The sequence below is a fragment of the Anopheles funestus genome, chromosome X, assembly GCF_943734845.2.
Source record: "Anopheles funestus chromosome X, idAnoFuneDA-416_04, whole genome shotgun sequence".
In the NCBI taxonomy this organism is placed as follows: domain Eukaryota; kingdom Metazoa; phylum Arthropoda; class Insecta; order Diptera; family Culicidae; genus Anopheles; species Anopheles funestus.
In genome coordinates this window covers 21934709-21957691 of record NC_064597.1, presented here as the reverse complement: position 1 = coordinate 21957691, position 22983 = coordinate 21934709, and the positions used below count along the sequence as shown (strand labels likewise).

The following is a 22983-nucleotide window of genomic DNA, read 5'->3' as shown; positions in this document are numbered from 1 at the left end:
ATGTGTTTGCCCACCGCGTCATACACCGGGCAAAATGCAATCTGGATCGAATATTAGAAGTCGAATAGCATCAATTAGAAGCAGCTTCGAGTACCATAAAGGTAAAAATCTTCGAATCTGGGTAATCAAACTTGTCCGGCTTTTTTCTCATTTCATGGCCGTCACCGTACCCTCAATATACAGGTATTCATACCCACGATTCCAACTTCTTCCAAACTTCTGTAGCATCCACGCTATTTTCAACCAAAGAAAACAAAACGGATCAGGTCCGTGCATCAAAACGGATTACCTTCGCGCATTTAGCGAGCGCTACCAAATAGTATATAAGCAGAACAAATTATCAGGTCAAGGACCAGAAGGTTTTGGCAAGCCAGCGAGTGAGGTTCTCCGATCCCGATTTCTGTAATACAAAAGAAAAATAAAAAGAAGTTCAACCCCACTGCACTACCATCAATATACAGGTATTCATAACCACGATTCCAACACATCTTCCAAAAGGGAACGAACACTGTGCTGTGGACTATCTAATATTTTTTAACTCTAATTTTTTAAACTCTAATATAATTTCTAATTAATTAATTTAATTAATTTATGTAAACGAATATTTATCTTATTAAAGCCAGTTCAATATACTAGTAATAAATTCATAAAAATGCAGCCATGCATTTGTCCACGGTAGGCATGGGATTTTTTTTCGAATTAACAGCGATTCTTCTGTTTTAAAAATACAGGGTATCCCGCAATTTTTTGACACTTTTCCAAAATCTTTTGAACGTTTCCCAGAGATTTTTGATTTCGTCCCATAATCTTTTGACACTTTCCCAGAGATTTTTGATTTCGTCCCATAATCTTTTGACACTTTCCCAGAGATTTTTGATTTCGTCCCATAATCTTTTGACACTTTCCCAGAGATTTTTTATTTCGTCCCATGGTTTTTTAACACTTTCCCAATTATTTTTGAATGTTACTTTATGGAGCTAATTTCTTCCCTAAAGTTCTTAGCACGCATAGTACTTCTGAGTTGCTATTTAAATATTAGATTGGAAGAACTCAAATAATCAGGGTGTGTATAAATATAGGTGAACAAAATCATCTCTATATTTTAAAAAAAAATATTTCAAAAGAACTTCATATTTCATTTTCTGACACGTGCAACAAATCAAAACAAGTAGAAACAATGTTTTTTGGGGATTTTGTTTACTACTACTGACTTGACTATTTTCCTGGTGGTGGGTTCTTCAGGAAGCTGGCACAACAAATTTCATGTAAACAAAGGTTGATAGGGTTGAGTTAGTCATTTTCGTTCAGCACATTTCAACATCAATACGTCGATTCCAAGCTGCACATTAAATAAAACAAATTTCTTCAAGCTTTCCACTGCACTAAAACCCAGATTGAACTACATGTTCAAGCAACTGCCGTACGGTTTGCACAGCCCGATGAATTGCTTACGAACAAGCCAAAACTTGTTGGAGCAACTTGCAATCCACTATCCAGGAGGATGATTGGTCCAGACAATATTGCTATTATTATTGGGGCTTCGTCAGGGAGCTTCTCGAAGCTTACCAAAATTGCCCAAAATTCTAGAGCTGGACTTTTGTGATGTGTGATGGAAACTTTTAAGCTTATTGTACAAGTATCTAGCTTTACAATACTACAACAAAGGAAAGCAAATCTTAAAGTTATGTAATGCACAACACAATGCAAAATTGTGGTTGCTTGAACAACCGTCGTTCGGAAGCCGGAAGAACAGAAGTCAGAAGGTGTTGTCAGTGCAACAATAAATTTGGTAAAAATTCGGTAATTAATTCGGAAAAAGTTGATCGCGACGGGTTTCCTCTCCGAAACGTGACTATTTTCAGAGCGGATCCGTGTATAACGAAGGGTTCTTTGATTGTATGTGTAAGCCGAAAGAGATTGTTCAAGGTAGATTTATTTCCATATCGGCCTGAACTGTTCATCCTGCTTCCTTCATCTAACGTGAAACATAATTTGGGAAGGGCTCAGTTTGCCCATTATTTGGCCTGCTCTGCGTCTTCGCATGAAATTTTTCTCGTGAACGTTTTACGGTTGTTTATAAAATCCGCTGAACAAGTTCATAGTCGTATAGTGGCGAAGCAGACGATCCCAAGACGAGTAATTGTCCTTGGGAACCGCTTCTTGGATGTGATACGCTTTTCCTCATCTGTGCCTGAAATGGGCTGTTGCGTAGGCCAATCATTTTCTCGATCCAACAGAAAATTTGGACCATTGAACCACATGCTGGCGTTGTTGGTGATCTTCGTTGCAGCATCGACTGGATTCTCTTTAGAAGGGACCCACCTCCATTGGTTGCTACTGGATGTGTGCAAGATTTCGCTTACACGATGCGCAACGAACTGTTTGTACTTGCGATGCTAACTGTTGTTCCACGATAAGACTATTCTCGAATCCGTCCAAAATGTTGTACGACTGACGGGTATGCGTAATTCCTTCATGACAGTCTCAGCAAGCCGGAATCCCAAAACAGCAGCTTGCAACTCCAGCTTGGGAATGGTGAGAGCGTGGACTTGAGCGACTCGAGCCTTACCGGCAACAAGTTGGACGACGTAGCATCCCTTGAAACAATTCCTTGCGTAGACACATGCGGCAAATGCGTCTAATGATGTATCTACGAACGTATGGAGTTCGATCGGACTGCTTCCGGATACAGTGATTGGCCTAGGAATGGCCAAATCCCTGGCTTCTTCTATCATCGTCTGCCATTCGTGTCATCTTTTTGCGAGCGCGTCGGAGATTTCCGAATCCCACTCATCGACGGCGAGGTGGACAGATTGCATTAAAATTCTGCCTTGGATTGTCAGGTGACTGATGAGACCAATAGGATCATAGGTGCTCATCACGATGCTTAGTACCTCCCGCTTGGTTGGCGATTTATGGTCGGTCCCTGCGCTGATCCGTTCATTGTTCACCTTATATCCAAAGGTGTCCAACTGCGTGTTCCAAAAAAAAACGCCTAAAACCTTCTCTACGCATTGGTTCTTCTCCTTGGTGTCCACTAGCTTCTGCTGCAATTGATGTTCTTGAGGTATAGTGCTAATGAGGCTGGATTTATTCGATACAAAATTCCTTATCAGGAATCCTCCTAACGCATGCACTTCCCGGATTCGGGTTTTCACTATCTGTGCGCATGATGGAGAGCACGTGGCGCCAAACGTCATGACCTGCAAAACATACGCGTCCGGCTTTCTGCTAGCGTCTCCATTACACCATAGGATACGCTGCGCATCCTGATCCTCCTTCCTTATTCTCACTTGATGAAACATCTCCTTGATGTCTCCACTAATGCAGATGTTTCCTTCGCAAAATCTTAATAAAACTCTGAATAACGACGGCATCTCATCAGGTCCGGTAAGAAGAAGCGAGTTTAAGGAAACGTCCTTAACCCGCGCAGCTGCATCAAACACCAACCTAGGTTTCGGGGCCGGCTTATTCTTATTAACAACCACAATATGTGGCAAATAGAAGGTTCGGGGACCACGTTGAACCGCTTCTTGGTGGGAAAGCTTCATTATGTAGCCCTTTTCTTCATCCTGCTTAAATGTTTCACTTAACCAAACCTTCATATCCGGATTCCGCTGAAGCTGATTTTCTTGGCTCTCTAGGCGACGTAAGGTTGCTTGGTAGCTATCCGGAAAGTTCACATCGTCGGACTTCCATATCAGACCTATCTCGTATCGTCCTTCCAATTTCACTAGGGTGTTCGGGAAAATATTCTCTGCACGTTCCATCTACGTCTTCGCTACGACTTCGCTGTTGTAACTGGCTTCACCACAAAATCTTCAGTAGTAAAGTAGCGACGCATCATATTTGTCATTACTTTTTCCTCGTAGCTGATCATCAGCTGATTTTCATGAGCTTCATCGTGTACTTTCGCATCCTGCTCGAAGATAATCCATCCTATCGGCCCATTTTTTGTCCTAGTGGTATTAGTAGATGGCTATGGTTTAAACCAATTAGGGCCGTTGGCGTTGTGCTCTCGTATTCTCCGATGTTAATTCCTTTCAGATGAGGATACTTCTCTTTCAGATTAACACAATCGATGGATTGTCTTGGAAGCTGCAGATTTTTTACTGTTATCATCTATTCGAGGAGATATTCTTTTCTCTCCTTTTCGCCTCTAATGAAGCAGCTTACTCTCTTGCTTTCATTCTCTCTCATGAACATATTCTGTGTCCAGGTCATTTTAAGCGGATCGGTTGGACCGTCAAGTCGAAGTTGATTAGCTGTCTCTTCGTCGATCAACATCAATGATCCGGCATCTAGAAATGCTAGTGTTTTTAACGTGACGTTTTCATTTCGTAAAACGACCGGAACGATTTGATAAAATATGCTTTGCTGCGCTTGATGACAATTGGTGTTAGATTCAGTGGGTGGATGTAGCAGTCGGTGGTGCGTTTCTTTATAGCCTTCTATGCCACATTCCCTGGCTGCTCTACAATTTCATTGACGGTGATCTTTCCCGGACAAACATGCAAAACATTGTTCGGTTCGGAGTGCAGTTTCTATTAGCTTAAGGTTCAGGTATCGAGTTGAATGACCGTGTTGCGTTTTGAGAAGAAGATTGGGTTGTAGTGGAGGCGCTTGCATTTTTTACGTTTGTAGTGGTAGCTGAACCGTGCGCATTCGTTATGTGAGTATGCCGGTAGTTTTTTGCTCCTTGCATCCTTTATACTGAAGGTTGACCCAGATTCAAAGATTGCTTTGGCCGTTCAGATTTCATTGGTAATTCTTTTAGATTCTTTGCTAAAGGAAGCAGCCATTCCCCAAAATCTTCTATCATAGGGAGATCACTTGGTTTGAAGTACTTTGATTTGTGCTCAATCCACTTTAAGTGTACGTTATGCGCAGATTTATGTATTGCTTTTATGTTGGTTATCATGTTCTGTAATGCATCGGACAGTTCCGGTATCTTGTGCTGATTTTCTACCCTGACTCTTTGCACGTCTCTCAGCAATTCGTCATATACGAGGTCCGCTCTTCCGAAATGTTCCTCAAGTTTATTCATTATTTCGTTAACGTTTTCTGACTCAAGAAATAATCAACGGACGCATTTTTCTGCATCTGCATGATAGGGGGCCTCGAAGCAGCGATTGTATCCAGTAGCGGATATAACGGTAGGCAGCCGCCTAGGGCCCCGAAAGACGACAGAACAATGAATACGTAACGGAGCCCGAGCAGAAGTCCCCCCCCCCCCCCCCCGCTCATCTACCTGATTGAACTCGAAGACCTCCTCCCGGCATGAAACAGGTTCAGCACCACTTTGTTCCGGAGGCACGCTGGTCAAGCATCTTCCCTATTTCCAAGTATTTTTTCAATTCCACATCCCTAATTAAAGTATCCAGTCAGTAGCGATATGAATCCTTGTCAGGTAGCTCCTTTTACCTCTCCTTAATGCGAAAATGAAAAAAAGAACCAAAAACACGTACTTGCGGAGAAAAACTGTTGTTTTAAACATTCGGTTAAAGGAATTTAACATAATTTTATTAATCCATTCTATTCTAACTAATATTAATCAATCGTAATCAATTAGAAATTCATGAAACTTGTGTAATGTTCTTGTTGCGTCTTCGCAACAGGCACCTTTCTTTCAATTCACTTTCCGAACTAACACGGCACAATGTACACACAATGTGTAGCGGAGGTTTAAAAAATCACTGTGTCTTCTCTGCGCGTTATGATCGAAAAAGTGCATATCACGCTTCGACGCACACTTTTATCCTCGCTAGCGCCGGTCGTCAACCCATCTCGCCGGTCATCGCTCCAACGCTGTTTCGGACTCCTTCGGGATCCTCTAGGCGAGATTACTGCCCTCTATGGAGAAACAGCGCAAGCTCTGAGATGTTTTGTATTCATCTCGGTCGGACTGTTTACATTCGTAACAGTTCTATTACTAGAATACAGTTAAATGTCTTTCTGCAGTAACATTTACACGTAAACCTGCTTGAATTTCATGGAAATGTATAATATTAATTTTTCAGAATTCTGCAACTCTTTTTTCTTAATAATACGTACCATTGCCGTTCGCATCTATCAGCGCTTTCAAACGTCTTTTGGCAATCTGTTGTACTTGGGTTGTGTTGCAACTCGTAACAAAACTCAGGTTCCAATTTTTCCCATTCTTGAATAACCACTGTTTCCAAATTTTTCAAACTTGAAAAATTTAGTTTTGCCTCTTTTTTCTTAAGCTCCCTGTATAAATGCTCTATGGCATTTAAATCGGGTGACTGTGGAGGTGTGGCAAGCACTTTTGAACAGTTATAGAGAAGCCACATTTTAGCAACCAACGATGTGTGCTTCGGATCGTTATCTTGATAAAAAGGAAAAATATTAGCTATGCCTAATTTTTCAACACTAGCGGTTTCTTTTAGCATGTTCACATATCCAAATTTCCAAGCCAAAACGGTTTTGATCGTAAATTTTTCATCGTATGTTTCGCCAGTCTGTCTCCATACGTATCGACGACCATCCGACCTAAAAAGGTTAATTTTGGTCTCATCTGTGAATAAAACCTGTTGAGAAATTTAAGTTAAGTTCCCAGTTAAGTTAAGTTAAGTTAAGTTAAGTTAAGATTTCCCAGGGTCGAGTTATAATTTTACGGATTCGAGACCTAGTTTTACAATGTTGAAAAAAGTTACCGGGTTCGAATTGTATATACAATTTCGGATACACATTTTACGTTGTTGAAAAGTGGTGTTAGGGTGTTGAGCTGCCCTGAGAAACCCTGTATTAGAAACGGGAACTGCTATTACATCTGATGATATATCCGATGCTATTCCTTCACATACAAGTATAATATCTGCAATGGCTGGATAACTTAAAGCTGGCTGCTTCACTAATAACGGATGACCTTTTAGTTTTAATGGATTTGATGATTCTATTACACTATCGAATTTTACTAGTGTATGGTCACGTGTAAAAAACCATCTGTCTCTATTTCCTTGTCTTAACTGGAACTTACTTCACTTTTCCGAAGTTTTACAAACGGATATTCTATGGATGGATTCTCGTGCGATGGTTTTTCGATTTCTCTTAATTCTGGTAGTCGGCCTACAGCCTGCTCGAAGAATTTACTTCCTCCCCTTATCAAATGTTTTATGTATTGAAGTCTGTTTACAAAACGATATGCGGATATGGAAGGTAGAGGACCAAATCTATTAACGTATGTATAAATATGAAGAAGATTATGAACATTACTAGTAACATATGAACTATGATAAATGGAAATAAACTGCTCAACAATTTTTTTAAATAATTGTGCTGCTTAGCTATAGTATTTTTCATAAACTTTTGTTGAAAAAATAGATACTGCTACATAATATAAAGCTAAGTGATCAAAAGCTTGCTTTCAAAAGAAAAAATAGAAAAATCTATCTTTTAATATTGGAATATTAACATACAACAAAAATGAGGATAACTCTGATCCTTTCCAAAATTTGAGGTACGATAATGGTCTTAATTTACGATGTATTTCTGATGATAAAGCAATTCTCGTTAATACATTTGAAATTTGCTGTTCTACCAGTGGTGACCAATTGGGAAAAGGATCTCACGTTCCGTAAACGTATCCCTTTAGTAATAAGCTGCGGGGCCACGACAGTTTAGACTTTCCCTCAAACTTCCTCAGTCACTCAAATCCTTCAAAAAACGTCTCAAAACCATTGTTGCCGTGGCCGTGTGAGGTTTTCCTCAATTGGCCACACAAACAATCACTCATGCTGCCTCTCTTTTCGTCAGCAACAACAAACAGTGGCTGGTATCGGCAAAGCAGTCGTTAAAAACAGTGGAATCAATTCCACTGGTTTGACGATATCGACCAATAACTTTATCTACTCGAAATGGCATCGCGAACGCTTTTCACTTTTGGGTCGATAAAATTAAAGCAACCGATATGTATCTACGCATCGAGTAGCTTCACCATCTACCAATTGGCTATGAAATTTAGAGTTTGTTTAAATTTTATGATGCTAGTAGGCGCTAAATTTCTTTGTCATTCCGTGTGTTTACCTCTTAGAGTATTTTCCAACGAAAAAGTTTCGCGAGTTCCGTAAATAATTTTAATCATGTTAAATCCTCTATTTTTCATGAATCATAGTGATAATGGTGAGAAAAATCTGGCAGCACACCGTAGGCAAATGCGGAAACAGTTAGATCCGCTTGAATTATCAGATAAAGCGTAAGTAAAAGCATGCCGCTCCTGCTTGTTAGTTCAACAGCCATTAACGTTATGTATCTTGGAGCTAAAATGATACGAAACTCCTGCTCCTCCTGCTAACATGTTGCTTTTTCAGATTTATTCAAAATTTTCGCATTCCGAAGACGCTATTCAATGAAGTTCTCAGTAAAATAGAACCATTAATTGCCCCCAAACATAACCGTGGCTTATCGGCAAAAGAAAAACTGGCGACCACATTACGGTTTTTGGCTCAAGGATCCTATCAACAGGGAGTTGGCAACGATTTCATTATGGCAATTGGACAATCCACGTTTTCTGAAACGTTGGATCAAACCTTGGAAGTCCTAGAGCGTAAACTAGCCTATGCCGTAAAAATAGATCTGACCAATGACGAGAAGGCAGACGCCAGGAGATATTTTTACGCTAAATTACCAGTGCCTGGTGTAGTGATGTGCGTTGATGGAACGCATATTAGAATTGTTGCGCCTCACGACAACCCAATTCAATACTACAATAGAAAAGGGTTTTACAGTCTAAACGCTTTGATGGTAGATATTGAAACTGACGTTATTTAATCTCATGTTTTAATTTAGTAAATTTATTATCTAGATATGTGACCACAGGCAAATGATCCGTTTTGTAGACGCCAGATTCAGCGGCTCCGATCACGATTCTTTCATTTACAATTCCAGCCCAATTTCTGCATACTTTGAAGAAAAATGGAGAAGCGGAGACCGAAGCTCTAAACTCTTGGGTTTTGTATATTTGCATATAATGTGTTAGGTCACATATTAATGGCTGTTTTGATAATATTTTAGGTGACTCAGCTTATCCTACGAAACCGTGGTTGATAAAGCCGCACAGAAATCCTCATGCCGGAAGTCCTGAAGCACTGTTTAATGAACAGCATGCAAAAGCTCGTGCCATAATCGAAAGAACTTTCGGCATGCTTAAAGGTCGATTTCGATGCATAAATGGTGACGGCAGCTGCATTATGCACCAAACAAATGCGTACGAATTGTAAATGTATGCTGCATGCTGCACAATCTGCTCATTATGAATGGTGTAACTGACGAGATAAATGAACTGTTTTAATCAAATTTTTAACTTCTGTGAATAGGAATCTGTGATTTATTCATGTTTATTCCGCTACTTAAAAAATACAAATACAAAAAAAAATAATTTTTTATTATTTTTTATTTTTCATAAAATTTAGCATTTCGTTATAAATGCCAATAGTTCCCTCAGTTAAAATTTTCAAATTATTCGAAATGTCGGTCAAATGTCTAATTGTTTCGTCATTTTGTTTTAAAATTATGGTCTGAAAGTTCTAATTTGGCCTGCGCTGTTTTCTTAGTCTTCTTCCCTTGGTCCGATGGTCCTGGTTGTTCGGTATTATTGTCGTTGTGCGTTTGTCCTGGTTTTTCCTTGTCGTGGTGCGATTCGGTGGTGTGGCTGTCGGCGGATGGTCCTGGTATTTCTTTGTTCTCGTCCTGGTGCGATTCAGTAGCGTGGTCGTGGTCCGTTGATCCGGAGTTTTCCTTGTTCTCGTCGTTGCTCGATTCGGTGGTTTGGCTGTGGTTGGATGATCCAGCGGTGAGTTCTACGCGATCGTCTTCAAGGGGCTGGGCTAAACCGACGCATTGGCCTCCTTCAATCCTAGCATTGAACGCTCGCATGTTGGTAATCGCGGCTATACGTTCTTCTAGTGCGTTTAATTCGCTTAGCGCCGGCTTGCCCCCTCCTGTTTTATTGATCTCCCTCTTGTTCTGGCTTAGTTTCTTTTTTACAAAAGATTTTTTTTCAATCCATCCATCCATTAAAAATTAAGGATAAAATAAAAATTACAAAATGACTGGATGATCTGTTACATACCCTTTTCCACGCTGCTCCTTCCTTCACAGCTGGCCCCATTGAATTTAGCTCCATGGCCACATTTTTCCAAAAAGATGATGGGTTGGAGCCCGCGCCTTTAGCTAGTTCTGGATTTTTCTCCATTATATCTACAAGCTTTTCTTGTTGGCACTTAGAATACCGAACTTTCCTGAAATGCAATAAACATTAATTTCACATTGTAAAACAATTACTTATAAGCTTTTACTTACTCTTTTCCTTCTTTAACCCCCTCCATAGTTATAATACTAAAACTTCTTCTCTTAACCTCTTTTTTCTCTTTTCTCTTAACCTTCTTCTCTAACTGTTGAGTTGTAACTGGACTGTACTGGGAACCGCTCCTGTTTTTATACGCAAATTCAATGGATAGGATGATCCATTAAAAAAAACACACACAATTTTCCATGCTTCCAATAGCATGCGACATAAATAATTCTCTTAAAACAAATTCAGCTCTCGAAACTCCACGTGAAATGAGCTTTCCACTGTGTATCTACTGGGTCGAAGCAGTAGATAATTATTTCGATCGCAGTGGAAAAAATATTTCTTTCCCGATACAAATTCGCCATTTTTTTATCTACTGCTCGACGTTTTCCTTACGATTTGTACGGTTGCCATGACTATTGTTCCCACCGTTTTACGGATTGAAAAATGTGATGCGTTGCGATAGCAATCCGCCATGACAGTCAAGTTATTGGTCGATATGTTATTCCACTGGTGGAAAGATTGCTTCGCGATGAGTACCAGTGTTTGACAAATGCTACGTATTTCATGTAATTGTGAACTTGTGTGAACAGTGTGGAAAATATGTTCAATAAAACGTTGTTTTAAGGAAAAGAAAGTATTTAAACATTTTATCAATCAAAAGAACGAGGTTCAAGGATAGTCTTTCGCATAAAAGGTTTAGTTTTTAAATTAAAACATATGCTTAAATTGTGTCACACACTGTGCAACAAATGAACAATTTACCGTCGCAAAAACAAAAAAAATATAAACACACAAATAAGGTGGTAAATTATAATAAATGTTAATTTTAGTTCTTCAGTAGGTATTTGCATTAACAATGGCACAAGAAAAGTGTACTTTCATTGAAAAACCGCAAACAAAAATATGTTTTGTTTACATTCTGCTATAGGGCTATAACAGCTATAGGCTTGTTACCCCTAAATCTAGCAAATGGAGTGGATCGGCTACAACTACGTCCTGAACGATGTCGATATCCAGCAGTTCTAACAATGTAGAGGAGCGTTTTTGATGACTAGTTGCGTATAAGCCACTTCTGAATTCTGCATCCGTCCTATCTACTCAAACTGCTTCATACGTCATTTTCCTCGCTTCTTCGTCGAATACACCAATGACTTTACAATTCATGCATCCATAATAGCCATTATAACTGTATACTCCTAAAAATATGAGCAAAAACATCTTCAATCAACATCTTTTGGGTGATCTAATGCATCTGATGCATAATGATCACTTTATGTGAGTTCATGATTCTTAAAATTCATGATGCTTACCTTTGATAAAAATTCTTGCCGAGGTATCAGCAATAAAAGCTCTAATACGGACATCTACAAACTTTTCGGTAATGATCATGCCTTGATCCAAATACTACTTCATCTCATCTACGAACGGGCGCAAGTAACCTTCTACGTTTTCAGGTTTTGATAAACGTCAATATATTCAGATGGCCATTGTTGCGTTTAGCAACGAACGGTGATATCGTGCACTTCTCCCGAATATAAATACGCGACGGATAGATAGCGTTTTCTTAACAATTCACTTTTATTACTCGTCTCGCGTGTAACGGTGGTACGATGTAGGGCGGTGATACAGAAAAGAGGCGGTGTGGTGAAAAGAGAGTTAAAAAAATTCCACTATTTTTCGCGCGCGTAATTATGGAAAAAGAGACCTATGCCACGAAAATTTAGCCCTTATATCCCTTCCGCCATCGCTAAATTCGCGAACTTGCGATCCGCTCGATTTTGGTGTACAGCAGTTCTGCATTCGAGCAGTCACGCTTGGTGTCACGTTTGACACTTACAAACTAAACGCAAAACAATAACATTCTCCCACCCAGTCAATTGCCCGGAAGCATTTGACTTACTCGTTCGTTATTGTGTTGTCACCATGTGGTTTCGCTTAGCGGTGCGTGCATCGGTGCTTGTGGTGTTTTTAGTGCTGTTGGCTGTTGGTGGACCGCGGGTAAGTATCACTTTCCGGTTATACATCTAATACAGCTATCTTCGTGGCCGGCCGCTCGTAGATTCCGGTGTTCGTAGCTATCGTTGCGCGTCGAACTTGCCCGTCCTTCGACTGGATGACTGCAACCACCCGTCCTTTAGGCCACGTGTTTCGGGGAAGGTTAGGATCCGCGATCACAACAACGTCACCTTCCTTAATCGGACGAACCTGATGATGCCACTTAGACCTGCGCGCTAAGGTCGGTAAGTAGTACGCCACCCAATTTTCCCAGAATTTATTCACCACGACCTCTGATAGCTTCCAGGATGTTAGCGGCAGTTCGGATTCGCTGTCTAGTGGTACTTGTGTTAGAGGACGAGAATCAAGAATCGCTTCGATCTCCGTCAAAGCAGTAATTAGTTCCGGCTTGGGATCACGATGTTTATAGTGCTGACACGTTCTACGGATGCGGTTGATTTCGGCTTGCAGTCTCGGTATGTACATGTTCTCGCCGGCATCGCAAGGTATGTGAAGCTGTATTTTCGCATTTACCGAAGTGAGCTGACGGTAGCACCTGGGAACACGTACTTCTAGGATACTTGGCAATACCGCGACCCAAATGCTCCATTTTTCTGCTAACCGACCGGATAACACCTGATCCCATCCAAGACCAGCACGCCAAATCTCCTGCATGAGAATTTTCACGTACATCGCGATGATTCCCATTGGGTCGTAAATCGCCATCACTGTACGCAGGACGTCACGTTTTGTTGGTAGTCGTCCTTCAAACAGCAGCCGTGTATCGTGTTTGGGGGATAGCTTGAAAGTAAATGTGTCCCAACACCACATACCCAACACTTTTTCGACGCGATCATCGGAGCACATGGTTATCTTGTTTTCGGGCGAAGCTTCACGCTGTAGATGTGATGTTACACGGGGCGATAAAAATGATGACGTGATGATTTCTTCCTCTGTTTCCGCACTGCACTTGCCTATTCGGATGGTGTGTAGTGCATGAGCATTGGCCTTTGGAGGATTTTTACTGCGTGGGCCATATACAACCCAACCCAATGGAGTCTTTGCCGCTACGGGATCATATGTCCCACCTTCCGCGTGTCGAGTCGGTCGAGCCAAGTGGTAGTTGTCAATGCCGATAATCAAACGAGGCCTTGCATTATCATACGCTTGTATTGACAAACCCTGTAGGTGCGCATACTGTTCAGTTATTTGGCCCGCTGACAGAGTCTGGGCTGGTAAGGATAGGTTTTGTACTGTGTACACCTTTGGGATTACATGCATGTTGCGGTTTCGCCCGACTCCCGAAATCTTCAAAGAAGATACTCTTAAAGAACCCGATTCGTCGCGTTCCGAGTTGCCTGTCCATTTCAGACAAAGAGGATGTGGTGCTCCTTCCAGACCAAGCTCTTCGATAAGGCTATGCTCCATGAAGGTAGCGGTAGATCCACTGTCAAAACAGGCGAAGGTTGCAATAGCCTTATCTCGTCCATAAACCATTACGGGAATGTATTTTAAAAATACGTCACCGGTTACAACCGAATGCGTGTTCAGCGCAGCTGTGGTCACCGTATTTTCGTTTGGTTTTTTATGGCGTTCATCATTATGTAGGAGCTCATGGTGTAGGTACTCACAACCATTTTTTCCGCAAGCTTTCATCCCCTTGCAGCTGTAGGTGTGTGCCTTCAGGCACTTGCGGCAAGCCTTCAGTCTGCGTATGGTCGCCCATCGATCGTTAATACCTTGTCTGATGAATTGCTTGCAATGCGACAGATCAACGCAACTGCCCTTACACAACAGACAAATTCGGCTCCCTTCGCTATCTGACACCGTAGCTTCATGCACATGTATGTAAAAGGGGGGAAATTCGAGTCTTTATTTCAGGATATTTCTTTTTGAAATTCACAAGGAGACTGACTGTCGTTCTATTCGTAGCTCCTTTTATACTGTTTTTTTCGTCACGGATAGCCTTACAGGGCTGTCAAACCTAATTCTTACATTCGGCCCTTCCTGGCGTACTTCGATCCTCGAAGTATTTACCTATCTGCTCTAAATATTTCAATTAATTTCAACCTCTTCTTCGTCCGAAGATTCTATTTCATTGTTCGACGCATACACCCACAATTTGATGCAATCTTCACTTGTCGAAGTGATAGTAGGACCTTCACAATTTGCTGCCTTCTTTACATTGTATCGTCCGTTACGATTTACCTTTACAATTTCATAAGGTCCTATAAATTCACTGGCCAACTTTCTCCCGGCCACAAACTGCGTTCGTCTGATTGCCACTAGATCTCCTATTTTATAACCTCGTTCAGGTTTTCTTTTCTTGTCAAATTGTTCCTTGTATCTTTTTTGCGCTTGTTCAATGGCATCTCTAGCATCTTTTCTTATCTCTTGCCTATCATTTTCGTATTCATCATACCATTCTTTTTCCAATATTCCCTTTAACAAATCATCTGTCGTATTTTTCATTCTAACCCCAAACATCAGTTCGAATGGTGACCTTCCCGTCGTAGCATGATAATGTCCATTTATCGCACGTTGGACTCTGTTCACTTCCTTGAACCACTTAGAGGGGTCCTCCATCGATAGCTTGCTGAGAATTGCCAACACTGTTCGGTTAATACGTTCGGCCTGTCCGTTCCCTCGTGGAACGCCGGTTGTAGTAACAACATGCTCGATGCTTTGGCTCTGGATAAACTCGGCAAACGCTCGGGCGGTAAACGCCGTTCCTCTATCGGTGATCACTCGCGTAGGGTAACCGAAAATTGCTGACCAGGATTGGAGTTTTTGAAGCACTTCTTCCGTATTCGTGGTCCTGGTGGGATACAACCAAACGAATTTAGAAAAACCGTCGACTACCGTTAGTAAGTACCTGTATAGTTTGGAAGTAGCGTCCATAGGCCCGACATGGTCCAGATGAAGAGTATGTAGCGGTGCGTTTCCCTTATCAATAGGATTCAAGTAGCCTTCCTGCCGACCCAGCTTCTTGTTGTACAGGATACACTTCACGCAATTGCTGATTAGTTGCTTCACCTTCGGTTCCACATGCGGTATCCAGAATTTTTGTTTGATGTTGTGGATCGTACGCTGCGCACCATAATGACCATCATTATGGGCCTCCTCGATTATCTGTTTATGCATATTACGGGGAACCACTATCACATCGTGTCCATCGACCACATTGTACAAGAGCCCACCTTTCATTTTAAATGACCCATACGACTTCGTCTCTAGGATTTCACAAATCGCTCTAATCATTTCGTCTTGCTGTTGATTTAGCCTAATCCGTGCAGTTACTTCACTAGTCACGACCATTACATCTACCGGGTACCGACTCAAACAATCCACATGTTGCATTTGTTTTCCCGATCTATGTTCCACTTCGAAAGAATAATCTTGAAGGTACATTACCCATGGTAACACTTCTTGTGGAACCTCTGATTTTTTCAGTGTTTGTTTAAATGCCGCACAGTCAGTAACTAATTTAAACGTCACCCCTAACAAATATTGGCGAAACTTTTTCGTTGCTAAAAACACTGCTTTCGCCTCGAGAACATAACTATGTTTATTGGCCTCGGATTCGCTGGTCTTTTTACTCCAAAAATAAACCGGATGTAGTTTTCCATCTACAACTTGAAGCAATGCAGCCCCAAACCCAGCTTTCGAAGCGTCAGTATGCAGTTCCGTTTTTGCACCTGGTTGATAAAGCATTAGAACTGGTTCCTTTACTAATTCTTCTTTCAACCGTTTGAACGCTGCTAATTCCTGCGTTGCCATTTGAAAAGGCGAATCCTTTTTCAACAGATCTGTGAGAGGGCGAGCTATTTTCGAATAGTCTTTGACAAATTTCCTAAAGAATCCCGTTAATCCAAGGAACGCTTGGACAGCTTTTACGTTTTGCGGGATACGAAAATTTTTCACAGCACTAATTTTTTCGAGACCTGGCGATATCTTCCCATCTTTCACTTTATGTCCCAGAAAATTGATTTCTCTCTGCATAAACTGGCACTTTTTCCACTTAATGGCCAATTTGTAATCAGCGGCTTTTTCCAACACTTTTTCGGTTTTCATCAAACACTCTTCAGCTGTTGTTCCGCTGATAACCATATCGTCCATGTACAAATCAAGTATATTGTCCGCGATTAAGTCTCGAAACACATAGTTTACGTATCGGATAAACACTGCGGGTGAATTACTCAACCCGAAAGGCGCACGGTTAAACTCATATAACCCTCTTTTTGTTGCAAAAGCCGTGTACTTCTTACTTGCTTCTTCTATCGGGACATGGAAAAATCCGTTTTCCAGGTCCATCACTGTAAACCATTGTGCCTTTTGCAACTTCTGTAGTACATCATCCACCACTGGTATAGGAAACCCATCTTTTAATATCATCGAGTTCAATTTCCTATAATCGACGCACACGCGGTTAGAACCGTCTTTCTTTTTAACAACAACAACGCGACTGGCAAAATCCGACGTAGACGGTCGTACTATGCCTTTTCCCAACCACTCGTCCACTTGATTGTCAAGTGATTCTACTTCCGCTAAGGATAATCTGCTTGGTGGATGTCTAAAAGGTGTTATTTGTTCCATGGGTGTGATTTTTAACATAACTGGACATGTCTCTGTTGTGTTTTGTTTTTCACTACCCATAGGGTTATCGATATTACGCTGAATTCTTTCCACCATTTCTTTTATCACTTTCTGGTACTTTGGATGAACCAGATACTTATCGTTTTCTTGATCAATGCTATAGATCCACTGACCCTCTCCATTGGACGTTTTCGGTGTTATTGAAATACCGTTATTGTTTATATTAAATTCAACCGAATTTAAGAAGTCCATTCCTATGATCATGTGTGCACTAATCGCTTCCAAAGGAACTACAGTAAACCGAATGTCATACGATTGTTCTTCTATCTCAACAGGGATCTGTGTTTCTTTGAATCCGTTTTGTGGTTGTCCACCCAAACCTCTCAACGTTCGCACCGAATTTGTCCACATCTTGCCGCTCGAAGGCAATTTCTCAAAAATATCGTCTCTTATTAGTGAAACTTCACTTCCTGTGTCTATCAGCGCTTGACACTCCTTACCATACACAGACACACATTTTAGTGGTAATTTACGTGTTGTTACCATGTCGCTTTGGACGCCGGAGCACTCTACTGTATTAATGTTCTCACAATTCTTCGCTATGTGTCCCATACGACCACACTTGAAACAACCGGATGCATTGTTTGCCTGCGTGTTATTTGGTACCTTTGAGGGCGGGGACGATGTCGCCTTGCACTCTTTCGCGCGATGACCAAACTTACTACACTGGAAACACTTCGGACCGCTTTTGTTAGAGGGACACTTTTGCGATTCGTGACCGACGTCACCACAGTTATAACAAAACCTTTTCTTCGTACTTTCAACTACACGCTGAACCCTACTGTCCTTTCGATTGTTGGTTTTCGGCTCCGTCTTCTTATTGGTTGCACGCTCAAACAGCCGAACCTTATCCTTGAGCGCTGCCAAATTTTCTGCTGCGTAGAACAATGCGCGTTGATTTTCGTCTTCCGTGAGTCCATCCGCTATGTACTCGATCAAACTGGCTTCATCTAAGCTTGTTTGTTGGGCCACTTCTTGCATCGAGTAGATGAACTCTAAGGACGTTTCATTTTTTCTCTTTCGCCGCGTCGAAAGGATTCTGTGTACGTCACTTGCTCGCATTGCTCGTCCAAATTCGTTGGAAAGAGCATTTCGCAATTTTTGGTATGTTGTCAAGCTCGGCAACGTGCCTAGAAAACTACGAGCCACACCACTCATTTTCTTGCGACACATTATTAGCTTTTGATCAGCGTTCCAGCCGACCATTGCACTAACGTCATCAAAGTTTTTTAGCCACCGATTAACATCTTGGTTGGTTCTGGCGGTAAATGGTTCGATTCCTTCTTCGATATCTCGAATGGAATACGGCTGTGCTGGCTGCGGCGGTCGTTGCGTCTCTTCCGCATCCGCATAAGAGGCCAGATCCGTTTGATTCAGGCTTTCCGCCTGTTCGTCATAGTTGACGATACGCGTGGCTAATTCTTCTTTGGTGCCGCCTGTAGTCAAGCCACGTTCTTCGCATTTTTTTACTAAGCCTAGCTTAGTAAAATCTTCCACCAGAGCCATCACAGCTGGCGGATGTGTTTCTGTGTTACTCATTTCCGCGAAAGTTATGCGTACCACACTCGCGCCAAACGCTTTCTGCAGTTGTGCGCTCGTCTTAGCGCTCAACACACACACGCACGTCTTACACTTGGCGGTTGTGCGCCCGTCTTAACGCTCAACCCACACACACGTCTTAAGCTTGTGGTGCGCGCCCGTCCTAGCGCTTGTTGCACACACACTCACACGTCTTACACTTTGCGGTTGTGCGCCCGTCTTAGCGCTCAACACACAACAGGTCTTAAGTTTGTGGTCTATCCCACTTCTGACACCAAACTGTAAAAGGGGGGAAATTCGAGTCTTTATTTCAGGATATTTCTTTTTGAAATTCACAAGGAGACTGACTGCCGTTCTATTCGTAGCTCCTTTTATACTGTTTTTTTCGTCACGGATAGCCTTACAGGGCTGTCAAACCTAATTCTTACATGTATGTGATGGGTCCTACTTCTACTGTCGGGATTTTTCTCCTTGATGGTTTCTAGAGACGGCAAAGTTATTAGACTGGCAGCCTTAACTTGCATCTCTATCCACTTACTGAAATCAGAAAGTGTCGCGGAGCTTGACTGCATACGGTGTCGCGCCCAGTCAAGCCGAAGCACATGCGGCAACTTTTCCACCAACTCGTGCATTAATGCCACATTACACTTGTATTCCTCTAGCCCCGAAGCGGATATGGTAGCGCACATATTTCGGACCGCCATCCCAAAGTCAATCACGGTTTCCAAACGCTCTATTCGTGGCGGCGGCAGTTGGCGTATTCGGTGGATTAAGGAATGGACAATAATCTCCGGCCGACCGAAAAGCATCCGCAGCGTATCGATCACGCTGGCGAGATTCGATACGTGAAGTAAACTAGGTTGCACGGCTTCAAGTGCCTTGCCCTTAAGCGCCCGTTGCAGTCTCAAGGTGTTTTCCTCATCGGAGTAGCCACAAGCAGCTGTCGAGGTTTCAAATGTGGCGATGAATATGGGCCACTCTTCGGGTTTACCGGAAAAACATGGCAACTCCCTGCAGCTTGCCTTACGAGCCAAAACCTGACTCTGGCTGATGTTCATCAGCGTAGTGCCGAGGCTATTGCGGTAAGTGTCAACCGCTTCACTACCGAAATTAAAACGTTGTTCATTTCTAGGCCTGTGCTGACCACTACTGACCACTGAACTATTGCCCGGTTGCACATGCCCCGGAGGCGCCGTCCGCGATGATGAGGGTAACACATTCGGATGTTGTGTGTTATCACTATTTCCACACCTCAACCAATCAACCATCTTGTTCGACTCACCTTCGTCGTCAACCATGCTGATGAACCCGTTGCCGATCCTCCTCGATTCAGCCAGAATCATCTGCTCTTCGAACTCCAGCTCTCGTCGCTCAAGCTCCAGTTTTCGCCGCATCAAGTTCCGCATCCGAACCTCCAAAGCGCAAACGGCGTCACTGGATTCCGCAAGCTGGTCAGCCATCGTCTTCACGGGTGTGAAGCCCTGCGATGGCGTCGGCTGATGAACGCCCGAAATGGCCGCTTCATACGGACCGACCGCCGTCCGCGGTACAGCCCCCGTGTATCGCCCGTTCTGCGATGGCACTGCTTCTTCAACGTCCGCGATGGCCGCTCCAGAAGTTCCAACCGCCGTCCGCGGAATGGTGCCCGTGGGTGAGCGGTGTAAATGACCAAGGGCTGCTGCGGTCGAGTTCGCCAGCGGTGTGTACCGCGGGGCGAGAATTTGTGTGGGACTCTCCGTTGTCAAACGTTGCTGCGGTCCCCTCAGCAACCAACCAGCACTCAACGGTGCATTCGAGGTCGTTGGCCTAGCGCGGTCAACGATCTCCAGTGACGAGTTAATCGTCCAGTCTTCCAAAGTAGGCGCGAACGATCGGAAGTGAGGCGAATCCGCGGCCGGTGCAAGTGGCCTATGATCCGGTGCTTCCGTTTCAGGTTGCTGAGTGTCGTTCGATTGTGCTACCGGTGGAAGTGTATTTATATCGTGCTGGTGTTCCATAGTGAGAGATAGCGTCTGTTGGCGTAATGTGTAACGTACACCTCAACTGTTCTCTCGACGTCCGACGAATCGTTTGTTGGTCGCGTTCCTTGGCGTTTCGCGGCCTCAACTGTCTTACGATACGGTTCACTCGCACTCGCGTAATCGCGTAAAATTTCCAAACGTGGAATTTTTTTTAAAATGTTGCGTTTAGCAACGAACGGTGATATCGTGCACTTCTCCCGAATATAAATACGCGACGGATAGATAGCGTTTTCTTAACAATTCACTTTTATTACTCGTCTCGCGTGTAACGGTGGTACGATGTAGGGCGGTGATACAGAAAAGAGGCGGTGTGGTGAAAAGAGAGTTAAAAAAATTCCACTATTTTTCGCGCGCGTAATTATGGAAAAAGAGACCTATGCCACGAAAATTTAGCCCTTATATCCCTTCCGCCATCGCTAAATTCGCGAACTTGCGATCCGCTCGATTTTGGTGTACAGCAGTTCTGCATTCGAGCAGTCACGCTTGGTGTCACGTTTGACACTTACAAACTAAACGCAAAACAATAACAGCCATATTTAGGATCGTTTTATCATTGTGCACCTGCATCAAAATCGGCCAAAGTTCGTTTTTTCCGCTTTTGTGGAGAGGAAATCCGTTCATGTTGATGTTAATGTCGATGTAATTTCCGCTAGGAATCTTCTGGCTGGAATGCATAATAAAATAACTACGTCTGCGTAGTAATACGTAATACGTCTGCTAGAGGCCAGAGGTGCTGATGTGCCGATGAAGAAAAAATCGTCACACCGCAAAAGTAGAGTTGGAAGTGACTATATGTTTTACAATTCATATAGTCCTTCATGACCACAACACTTGCGTAATGGAGGAAGGTCCGATATTCGGATCCTTTCCAAAAGGTGATATGTTTGAGGTGCCGCTTACGCCGTTGCACCTCAGAAGGAAGCTACATACGTAATAAAAATTGCGATACAGTTTCCTTCGATCGGGGGGTTCGCTTATCACAAACCGTCGTAAACTTCCCATCAATCATTCCCCGCAAATGACCCCGGGTCCCACCCAAATCAACTAAATGTAGTCGATCGCAGGAAACAACTCCTTTGATCATATCAAAATTATCTAATTTTTCCAGCGGGGTTCGCCATTTCTTATGATGTCCCCTGCATACTCTATTACGAAACCCTGCGTCCGTACGTAGGGGAGCATCCACGGTATCAAAGATCATCTTTTTACCTATGGGAGAGTATTCGCCAACAGCAAAACACTTCAAACAATCGTGATAACCCGTATAGCTCGTTGTTGCTGAAAAAATAAAACAAAAAATTCATGATTAGACCTCTGAACCTCTTATGGCTATATTTTTATCATTTTTATATTCTAACGACTTACCCTTTAAAAAAGCACGAGCTGGTGAATCAGCGATAAAAGCGCGGACTCTAAAATGCACCGTTTTATCGCCGATAACCAAACCTTCCCGCTGAATCAGATTCAGCTCGTCTATGAACGGCTCCAGATATGGTATGATGCTTCCCAGTTTTGATGCGCCACTAAACGTAGCCACCATCATCACCGGCACCTTTGGCAACTCTACCACTTTCACTAGAATCGGCCAAAGTTGGGTTGGCCCAGCTCTGTGAAGAGGTAGCCCGTCGATTGACACATCCAAGGAAAAAGGTGTCACTCCGAGATTGACGTTCCTGTAATCAAAAGATAACATGAAAAATAATTAATAATCTGTGTCATAGATAATTTAGATCATGTCATACTTACTGCAAATATTGGGCCAGGACCGACTTAAGACCTCCATACCAATAATCACCACCTGGAATGGGTTTGACAATTTTTCCAATCCCAGTGGGTGTCTTCACTAGGGTCCGCGCATCTTTGGGAAGATCTAAGTTAAGCTTCTTCCGTAGGATCGCCAGCAACAAGTTGACCGTCGAACGGGGGAGCTGACACGTAACAACAAGGTATCTCAGACTATCTATAAAATCCATGTCATCGATAACGTTGTACGCATCGTCCCGACCAACCATGCATTCGTCAAAATCGACACAGCTGTCCCCATCCGAATTAATGTCCTCCTGGTCGGAATTGTTAGTATCATAATTATTAGCCCATTACCGTTATTAATGTTAATAAAATTTATTAAGTCCTGTCCATGATCCGTGCTGTTGATTACTGTTGCTGTTGCGTTTAGCTGATACTGGTGCTGATATTTCTGCTGATGTGGGTTGGAGTCCTGCAAAAAATGCGCTGATACCAGAGGTGGATGGTTCTGGGGTTAAATTTAAAACAAGGAATATAAAGCGCAATTTTCTCTAACTAAGTCATCACCTAACACACAATATACATATATGTTCCAAAAAAGTAATTTGACAGCATATTATTTGTTCAACAGAATGCAACGAAGCATTTTTCAATACTCTATTTAAACGATCATGCTATATTTAGCATATACAAATAGTGTTCGCGCGCTAC

At 42.5% G+C, this 22983-nt stretch overlaps 2 protein-coding genes across 3 annotated transcripts in view; one reads left to right on the top strand and one right to left on the bottom strand.

The window, feature by feature from the left end:
* The window catches only part of LOC125768179 (uncharacterized), a 460049-nt gene that overhangs the window by 111480 nt on the left and 325586 nt on the right, over window positions 1–22983 (top strand). The window lies entirely within an intron of this gene.
* Window positions 21061–22983, bottom strand: part of LOC125769451 (uncharacterized) — a 451794-nt gene continuing 449871 nt past the window's right edge. For both annotated transcript variants that reach the window (XM_049438187.1, XM_049438191.1), the window contains one exon: window positions 21061–21735. The gene's annotated coding sequence lies outside the window, so the exon portion shown is untranslated. The remainder of the gene's footprint in view (window positions 21736–22983) is intronic.